Below are 11,412 nucleotides of genomic sequence, written 5' to 3'. Positions count from 1 at the left end.
TTTGGAAATTCCATTGACATTAATGGGACATTTTTCAAACTTCCACAATTCCCACATTTGTCAACCCATTCAAACCATTCCACCTTCAAACTGTTCAGCCTATTCCGTTGACAAATTCCCCAAATTCCCAGATTTCCCATAATTCCGGGTTTTCCGGGACATTTTTCCCCATTCAAAATGAATTAATCGGCCATTTTTTTTAACTTCCATCATTTCCACATTTTTCAACCTCATTCCACCTTCAACACATTTCACCATCCTGGAAATTCAAACTACCTTTTTTCCAAGTTAAAAAAAATTCCAGGATTTTCCAGAATTCATGCTTTTCCAAAGCCCTATTTCCACCCTTTTTTCTGGCGACTACTCCTACCACATTTTTCAACCCACTTCAACCGCTCCACCGTCAGCACATTCCACTTAATCAGGACAAAAAACAAAGTTGTTTTTTTAACTGGAAAAATTCCCGGTTTTCCCGCAATTCCAGGAATTCCGTAATACAATTTCTCAATTCAACATGTTACTACTTCAACATTTCTCGACCGATTTGGAAAATGTCAACACCAACCATTTCAACGAATTCTGACCATTCCAGTTTTTAAAAAAAATAAAAATTTCAATTCCAGCTTTTCCCGAAATTCCCAAATATTTTGGAAATTCCATTGACATTAATGGGACATTCTTCAAACTTCCACAATTCCCACATTCGTCAACCCATTCAAACCATTCCACCTTCAAACTGTTCAGCCTATTCCATTGACAAATTCCCCAAATTCCCAGATTTCCCATAATTCCAGGTTTTCCGGTACATTTTTTCCCATTCAAAATGAATTGGCCATTTTTTTAAACTTCCATCATTTCCACATTTTTCAACCTATTTAAATCATTCCACCTTCAACACATTTCATCATCCTGGAAATTCAAACTACCTTTTTTCCAAGTTAAAAAAAATTCCAGGATTTTCCAGAATTCTTGCTTTTCCAAAGCCCTATTTCCACCCTTTTTTCTGGCGACTACTCCTACCACATTTTTCAACCCACTTCAACCGCGCCACCGTCAGCACATTCCTCTTAATCAGGACAAAAAACGAAGTTGTTTTTTTAACTGGAAAAATTCCCGGTTTTCCCGCAATTCCAGGAATTCCGTAATACAATTTCTCAATTCAACATGTTACTACTTCAACATTTCTCGACCAATTTGGAAAATGTCAACACCAACCATTTCAACGAATTCTGACCATTCCAGTTTAAAAAAAAAAAAAAAAATTAAATTCCAGCTTTTCCCGAAATTCCCAAATGTTTTGGAAATTCCATTGACATTAATGGGACATTTTTCAAACTTCCACAATTCCCACATTCTTCAACCCATTCAAACCATTCCAGTTTTAACACATTGCACAATTCTGGAAATTCAAACTACCCTTTTTTCCAAGTTCAAAAAATTCCAGGATTTTCCATAATTCCTGCTTTCCCAAAGCCGTATTTCTACCCTTTTTTCTGGCGACTACTCCTTCCACATTTTCAACGCATTTCAACCGTTCCACCGTCAAAACATTCCTCTTAATCAGGACAAAAAACAAAGTTGTTTTTTGAACTGGAAAAATTCCAGGAATTCCGTAATACAATTTTTCCATTCAACATGTTACTACTTCAACATTTCTCGACCGATTTGTAAAATTTCAACACCAACCATTTCAATGAATTCTGACCATTCAAGTTTTTTACCATTTTCAAAAAAATTCCAGCTTTTCCCGAAATTCCCAAATGTTTTGGAAATTCCTTTGACATTAATGGGACATTCTTCAAACTTCCACAATTCCCACATTCTTCAACTCATTCAAATAATTCCACCTTTGACTCATTCCACCATTCTGGAAATTTAAACTACACTTTTTCCAAGTTAAAAAAAAACTCCAGGATTTTCCAGAATTCCTGCTTTTCCAAAGCCCTATGTCCACCCTTTTTTCTGGCGACGACTCCTTCCACATTTTTCAATGCATTTCACCGTCAGGAAAAAAACCATTCCACCTTTGACACATTCCACCATTCTGGAAATTCAAACTACACTCTTTCCAAGTTAAAAAAAAAAATCCAGATTTTCCCGAAATTCCCTAATACCATTTACTACTTGAACATTTCTTGCCTGATTTAAACAATTCCAACACCAACCAACTCAGCTCATTCAGGACATTCATGCTCCTAATCCTTTTCAAAAAATCCCGCTTTTCCCAAAATTCCCAAATTTTCCAGGAAGTTCCCATTGAAATGAATGGGACATATTTCCAAGTTACACAATTCCCACATTTATCAACCTATTCAAACCATTCCAACATTAACGCATTTCACTCATCCTGGAGATTCAAGCTAATACTTTCTCAAGTTCCAAACCAAATACCCGTTTTCCTGGAAATTCTAACTCTTCAACATTCAAACCATTCCAACATTCAAACTATTCTTACATTCATACTACATTCTGTCAGCATTTCACTTCAACTTCAGCATTGGAGCATTCACACGCAATTCCTTCAGGAATTGCCTCTTCTAGCTACATAATAATATATATGTATTCGTATTATTAAATGATGTTATTAATAAATAAAATGAATATCAAAAATGCAAATATTTTCCTATACGGTAACTTTTGTTACGAGATGTGTTATAAGTGTTGGGGAACAGCAACTTTTGGGGGGAATTTTGCCTATGGTTCACAATCATTATAAAAGACATGACGACGGATGTATATTTTTTAATGGTTTGTTTTGTATTTGTTTATTTGAAGGACAATGTGCAGTTACATTAAGAAGATGGCCACACATGATTTAGCACCATGCTAATTTCCATCCGTAGTCCTTCTATGGTGCATCTAACATCCACAATGCAATTACACAGGATTGAAAATACACAACAATATTACAATTACATAATGATAAAGTACAATACATAAATGGTATGTGAATTACAAATCCGTGGGCGGTGAAGTTACAGTATTTTAGCAGCTTCATTTAAAGTGCGGAAGTAAGTCCTTCACACCAACAGCCATCAGACTGTATAATGCATATGATCCTTTTGACTGTACAGGTACTGTAAATGTATAATGTATGTATGCTATTCACATGTGAATAATGCTGTATAATAGACTGTATTTTTATTATTCACATGTGAATAATGCTGTATAATAGACTGTATTTTTATTATTCATATGTGAATAATGCTGTATAATAGACTGTATTTTTATTATTCACATGTGAATAATGCTGTATAATAGACTGTATTTTTATTATTCACATGTAAATAATGCTGTATAATAGACTGTATTTTTATTATTCACATGTGAATAATGCTGTATAATAGACTGTATTTTTATTATTCACATGTGAATAATGCTGTATAATAGACTGTATTTTTATTATTCACATGTAAATAATGCTGTATAATAGACTGTATTTTTATTATTCACATGTGAATAATGCTGTATAATAGACTGTATTTTTATTATTCACATGTGAATAATGCTGTATAATAGACTGTATTTTTATTATTCACATGTAAATAATGCTGTATAATAGACTGTATTTATGTTATTCACATGTGAATAATGCTGTATAATAGACTGTATTTTTATTATTCACATGTGAATAATGCTGTATAATAGACTGCATTTATATTATTCACATGTGAATAATGCTGTATAATAGACTGTATTTATATTATTCACATGTGAATAATGCTGTATAATAGACTGTATTTATATTATTCACATGTGAATAATGCTGTATAATAGACTGTATTTTTATTATTCACATGTGAATAATGCTGTATAATAGACTGTATTTATGTTATTCACATGTGAATAATGCTGTATAATAGACTGTATTTATATTATTCACATGTGAATAATGCTGTATAATAGACTGTATTTATGTTATTCACATGTAAATAATGCTGTATAATAGACTGTATTTTTATTATTCACATGTAAATAATGCTGTATAATAGACTGTATTTATATTATTCACATGTAAATAATGCTGTATAATAGACTGTATTTATATTATTCACATGTGAATAATGCTGTATAATAGACTGTATTTATGTTATTCACATGTGAATAATGCTGTATAATAGACTGTATTTATATTATTCACATGTGAATAATGCTGTATAATAGACTGTATTTATGTTATTCACATGTGAATAATGCTGTATAATAGACTGTATTTATATTATTCACATGTGAATAATGCTGTATAATAGACTGTATTTATATTATTCACATGTGAATAATGCTGTATAATAGACTGTATTTATGTTATTCACATGTGAATAATGCTGTATAATAGACTATATTTATGTTATTCACATGTGAATAATGCTGTATAATAGACTGTATTTTTATTATTCATATTTAAATAATGCTGTATAATAGACTGTATTTATATTATTCACATGTGAATAATGCTGTATAATAGACTGTATTTTTATTATTCACATGTAAATAATGCTGTATAATAGACTGTATTTTTATTATTCACATGTGAATAATGCTGTATAATAGACTGTATTTTTATTATTCACATGTGAATAATGCTGTATAATAGACTGTATTTTTATTATTCACATGTAAATAATGCTGTATAATAGACTGTATTTATGTTATTCACATGTGAATAATGCTGTATAATAGACTGTATTTTTATTATTCACATGTAAATAATGCTGTATAATAGACTGTATTTATATTATTCACATGTGAATAATGCTGCATAATAGACTGCATTTTTATCATTCACATGTGAATAATGCTGTATAATAGACTGCATTTATATTATTCACATGTGAATAATGCTGTATAATAGACTGTATTTATATTATTCACATGTGAATAATGCTGTATAATAGACTGTATTTATATTATTCACATGTGAATAATGCTGTATAATAGACTGTATTTTTATTATTCACATGTGAATAATGCTGTATAATAGACTGTATTTATGTTATTCACATGTGAATAATGCTGTATAATAGACTGTATTTATATTATTCACATGTGAATAATGCTGTATAATAGACTGTATTTATATTATTCACATGTGAATAATGCTGTATAATAGACTGTATTTATATTATTAACATGTGAATAATGCTGTATAATAGACTGTATTTATATTATTCACATGTGAATAATGCTGTATAATAGACTGTATTTATGTTATTCACATGTAAATAATGCTGTATAATAGACTGTATTTATGTTATTCACATGTGAATAATGCTGTATAATAGACTGTATTTATGTTATTCACATGTGAATAATGCTGTATAATAGACTGTATTTTTATTATTTACATGTGAATAATGCTGTATAATAGACTGTATTTTTATTATTCACATGTAAATAATGCTGTATAATAGACTATATTTATATTATTCACATGTGAATAATGCTGTATAATAGACTGTATTTATGTTATTCACATGTGTTTCCGACATCTACAAAGCAATTAGCTACCTGCTGCCACCTACTGATATGGAAGAGTATTACACGGTTACTCTGCCGAGCTCTAGACAGCACCGACACTCAACAACAACACATCATTTGCAGACTATAATTACTGGTTTGCAAAAAATATTTTTAACCCAAATAGGTGAAATTAGATAATCTCCCACGGCACACCAGACTGTGTAAGGTCCTCATAAAAACAAAGCTGGTTGTGGTGGAATGTGTCGTACAATCAATGCTCCCAAAGCAGGCCACGACAAACTTGCAAAGATGATGTAAACAAACTATAGAAACAGGCCCTCGGCTCCTCAGAATGTACTGACATCATTGCACTTTGCAAATCAATGTTGTGTTTCATTGCATATTTTACTTAGCGCGCCATAGTGTGCTTGGTTTGTAGCTTCATGACTCATGTAGACAAGAATCTGACAGCTGGTCCTGGTTATATTTACAAACCAAATGGGGGTGGATCAGGCCGGGAATGGGGATAGAAGATTGCCCTAGCAGTACTTCTGTTTGACCACTGAGTGTCGCCAAAGTGCAACACAAAACCAACAGTGTGGAAGCTGTTGTAGTTGCCAAGCCCAAATGATGACGGTTGGCTTCCGGATACCAACTGCACTTCCGTTTATTAAATATTGACATTCAAATAAAAGCCTCTTAAATACAATTTAAAAATATTACAACACTGTATCCTTTATGTCTTTAATATTTGTTTGTGTTGGCCCTGCGATGAGGTGGCAACTTGTCCAGGGTGTACCCCGCCTTCCGCCCGAATGCAGCTGAGATAGGCTGCAGGACCCCCCTATCCCCCGCGACCCCGAAAGGGACAAGCGGTAGGAAAAGGATGGATGGATGGTTCTTGAACCATTTTTTTTAGATAGATTATTAATGTATTTAATATTTGTTTGTGTTGGCCCTGCGATGAGGTGGCAACTTGTCCAGGGTGTACCCCCGCCTTCCGCCTGAATGCAGCTGAGATAGGCTCCATCACCCCACCGTGACCCCTAAAGGGACAAGCGGTAGAAAATAGATAGATTGATGGTTCTTTAAACCCTTTTTTTTAGATAAAGATTATTAATGTATTTAATATTTGTTTGTGTTGGCCCTGCGATGAGGTGGCAACTTGTCCAGGGTGCACCCCGCCTTCCACCCGAATGCAGCTGAGATAGGCTCCATCACCCCACCGTGACCCCTAAAGGGACAAGCGGTAGAAAATGGATAGATGGATGGTTCTTTAAACCCTTTTTTTAAGATAAAGATTATTAATGTATTTAATATTTGTTTGTGTTGGCCCTGTGATGAGGTGGCAACTTGTCCAGGGTGCACCCCGCCTTCCGCCTGAATGCAGCTGAGATAGGCTCCATCACCCCACCGTGACCCCTAAAGGGACAAGCGGTAGAAAATTGATAGATGGATGGTTCTTTAAACCCTTTTTTTTAAGATAAAGATTATTAATGTATTTAATATTTCTTTGTGTTGGCCCTGCGATGAGGTGGCGACTTGTCCAGGGTGCACCCCGCCTTCCGCCTGAATGCAGCTGAGATAGGCTCCCTCACCCCACCGTGACCCCTGAAGGGACAAGCGGTAGAAAATGGATAGATGGATGATTCTTTAAACCCTTTTTTAAAAAAAAAAAGATTATTAATGTATTTCATATTTGTTTGTGTTGGCCCTGCGATGAGGTGGCAACTTGTCCAGGGTGTACACCGCCTTCCGCCCGAATGCAGCTGAGATAGGCTCCATCACCCCACCGTGACCCCTGAAGGGACAAGCGGTAGAAAATGGATAGATGGATGGTTCTTTAAACCCTTTTTTTTTAGATAAAGATTATTAATGTATTTAATATTTGTTTGTGTTGGCCCTGCGATGAGGTGGCAACTTGTCCAGGGTGCACCCCGCCTTCCACCCGAATGCAGCTGAGATAGGCTCCATCACCCCACCGTGACCCCTAAAGGGACAAGCGGTAGAAAATGGATAGATGGATGGTTCTTTAAACCCTTTTTTTTTTTAGATAAAGATTACTAATGTATTTCATATTTGTTTGTGTTGGCCCTGCGATGAGGTGGCGACTTGTCCAGGGTGCACCCCGCCTTCCGCCCGAATGCAGGTGAGATAGGCTCCATCACCCCACCGTGACCCCTTAAGGGACAAACGGTAGAAAATAGATAGATGGATGGTTCTTTAAACCCTTTTTTTTTTAGATAAAGATTATTAATGTATTTAATATTTGTTTGTGTTGGCCCTGCGATGAGGTGGCAACTTGTCCAGGGTGCACCCCGCCTTCCGCCCGAATGCAGCTGAGATAGGCTCCATCACCCCACCGTGACCCCTAAAGGGACAAGCGGTAGAAAATGGATGGATAGATGGTTCTTGAACCCTTTTTTTTTTTGATAGATTATTAATGTATTTAATATTTGTTTGTGTTGGCCCTGTGATGAGGTGGCAACTTGTCCAGGGTTCACCCCGCCTTCCGCCCGAATGCAGCTGAGATAGGCTCCATCACCCCACCGTGACCCCTGAAGGGACAAACTGTAGAAAATGGATAGATGGATGGTTCTTTAAACCCTTTTTTTTAAGATAAAAATTATTAATGTATTTAATATTTGTTTGTGTTGGCCCTGCGATGAGGTGGCGACTTGTCCAGGGTGTACCCCGCCTTCCGCCCGAATGCAGCTGAGATAGGCTCCATCACCCCACCGTGACCCTTAATGGGACAAGCGGTAGAAAATAGATAGATGGATGGTTCTTTAACCCCTTTTTTTTAAAGATAAAGATTATTAATGTATTTCATATTTGTTTGTGTTGGCCCTGCGATGAGGTGGCAACTTGTCCAGGGTGCACCCCACCTTCCGCCCGAATGCAGGTGAAATAGGCTCCATCACCCCACCGTGACCCCTAAAGGGACAAGCGGTAGAAAATGGATGGATGGATGGTCCTTTAAACCCTTTTTTTTAAGATAAAAATTATTAATGTATTTAATATTTGTTTGTGTTGGCCCTGCAATGAGGTGGCGACTTGTCCAGGGTGCACCCCGCCTTCCGCCCGAATGCAGCTGAGATAGGCTCCATCACCCCACCGTGACCCCTGAAGGGACAAGCGGTAGAAAATGGATAGATGGATGGTTCTTTAAACCCTTTTTTTTAGATAAAGATTATTAATGTATTTAATATTTGTTTGTGTTGGCCCTGCGATGAGGTGGCAACTTGTCCAGGGTGTACCCCGCCTTCCGCCCGAATGCAGCTGAAATAGGCTCCATCACCCCACCGTGACCCCTGAAGGGACAAGCGGTAGAAAATGGATGGATGGATGGTTCTTTAAACCCTTTTTTTTAGATAAAAATTATTAATGTATTTAATATTTGTTTGTGTTGGCCCTGCGATGAGGTGGCGACTTGTCCAGGGTGCACCCCGCCTTCCGCCTGAATGCAGCTGAGATAGGCTCCATCACCCCAACGTGACCCCTAAAGGGACAAGCGGTAGAAAATGGATAGATGGATGGTTCTTTAACCCCTTTTTTTTAAAGATAAAAATTATTAAAGTATTTAATATTTGTTTGTGTTGGCCCTGCGTTGAGGTGGCGACTTGTCCAGGGTGCACCCCGCCTTCCGCCTGAATGCAGCTGAGATAGGCTCCATCACCCCACCGTGACCCCTAAAAGGACAAGCGGTAGAAAATGGGTAGATGGATGGTTCTTTAAACCCTTTTTTTTTTAAAGATAAAAATTATTAATGTATTTCATATTTGTTTGTGTTGGCCCTGTGATGAGGTGGCGACTTGTCCAGGGTGCACCGCGCCTTCCGCCTGAATGCAGGTGAGATAGGCTCCATCAGCCCACCGTGACCCCTAAAGGGACAAGCGGTAGAAAATGGATAGATGGATGGTTCTTTAAACCCTTTTTTTTTTAGATAAAGATTATTAATGTATTTAATATTTGTTTGTGTTGGCCCTGCGATGAGGTGGCGACTTGTCCAGGGTGCACCCCGCCTTCCGCCCGAATGCAGGTGAGATAGGCTCCATCACCCCACCGTGACCCCTGAAGGGACAAGCGGTAGAAAATGTATGGGATGGATAGTTGTTTACTTACAATGATATATTGTTTATTTCAGGGGTCGGCAACCCGCGGCTCTTTAGCGCCGCCCTAGTGGCTCTCTGGAGATTTTTCAAAAATGTATGAAAAATGGAAAAAGATGAGGGGAAAAAAATCTATTTTTTGTTTTAATATGGTTTCTGTAGGAGGACAAACATGACACAAACCTCCCCAATTGTTACAAAGCACACTGTTTATATTAAACATGCTTCACTGATTCGAGTATTTGGTTAGCGCCGTTTTGTCCTACTAATTTTGGCGGTCCTTGAACTCACCGTAGTTTGTTTACATGTATAACTTTCTCGGACGTGTTTTATGCCACTTCTTTTTCTGTCTCATTTTGTCCACCAAACTTTTAAGGTTGTGCATGAAAGGTGAGTTTTGTCGATGTTATTGACTTGTGTGGAGTGCTAATCAGACATATTTGGTCACTGCATGACTGCAAGCTAACCGATGCTAACATGCTATTTAGGCTAGCTATATGTACATACAGGCCCGGCCCTAACCAATCTGGCGCCCTAGGCAAGATTTTAGGTGGCGCCCCCCCACATCGGCAGTGAAGTGTATATACTCACAAGAAACCGAATAGCTTTGTCTTTGACCTTTTTTTTTACTTAAAGAAAGCAAATTAACAATCAGAATAGTTAACAAGATAAAAAAAATATGAATAAATAAATGAATGCAAAAAATAAAAAATGAATATATGAAATACAATATTTTTTACATACATATTGCTTAATTTACATTAATGATGTGCACTTTAACAACTAGGCTTACAACTATACCTAATATATAAAGGGGTGGAAAAGTGACTATTACCTGCAGGGCAAACATTAGCTAACCAGAAGGCAATAACAATGTAAACAAAAAACACCTGCTTAAAAGATCTAATACAAATGTCCCTGAGGAATGTAAGGTGGGAGTACTGTAATTACCTAACGTTACATTATTATTTTCCATAACAATTTAGCCCCCTCCACAATATTAACCCGACGTTAAAACAGAATTAGCAATTGCCGAATCATGTAACATTAGCTTAATGCTAAAAAGCCAGGTTACTATCACATTCTGTAACAGGCAAATAATTTCATGTAGGCTAACGTTACCTACCTGCTACCTCTTGTCTTTTTCTCGTTTCTCCTCCTCTTCTTTTCTCTTTTTTTCTTCCCTGGGCACCTGACAGTTTTGGCCGTTTTGACATCTTGTGTTGATTTTTTGATGTGGTGACGTCCAAAAAGAGTCATGATACGGGAAGGGGGGGCGGCGTAATGTTGTAACAAATAATATTTCTATTATATAGGCTTTACTTTGCATTTTAGTTAACGTGGGATTATTTTTTGTATTTAGAAATAATAGTACCAACTTTTTTTTTCTTTTTTCTCCAACATTTGTGGCACTGGCGTGGCGCCCCCTGATGGACGGCGCCCTTAGCATTTGCCTATACGGCCTATGCCACGGGCCGGCCCTGTGTACATATTGCATCATTTGTAGCTATATTTGAGGTCGTTTAGTTTCCTTTAAGTCCTCTTAATTCAATTTATATCTCACGACACACTATCTGTATGTAATATGGCTTTTCATTTTTTGCGGCTCCAGACAGATTTGTTTTTGTATTTTTGGCCCAATATGGCTCTTTCAACATTTTGGGTTGCCGACCCCTGGTTTATTTATTCACTGTTCTGTTACAGAGGACAAGGAAATGGGATAAAATTGCTATGGTATGAAAAGGGACAGGATTAAATAAGCTCAGCTTCTTCCTACTCCTTTTCGGACGTGCTGTAATGAAACAACCGGAAATATGTGATGCAGCTACATTGCATGTTC

Source organism: Nerophis lumbriciformis, linkage group LG14 (genome assembly GCF_033978685.3).
Source record: "Nerophis lumbriciformis linkage group LG14, RoL_Nlum_v2.1, whole genome shotgun sequence".
In the NCBI taxonomy this organism is placed as follows: domain Eukaryota; kingdom Metazoa; phylum Chordata; class Actinopteri; order Syngnathiformes; family Syngnathidae; genus Nerophis; species Nerophis lumbriciformis.
This window is presented reverse-complemented; position numbering follows the sequence as displayed.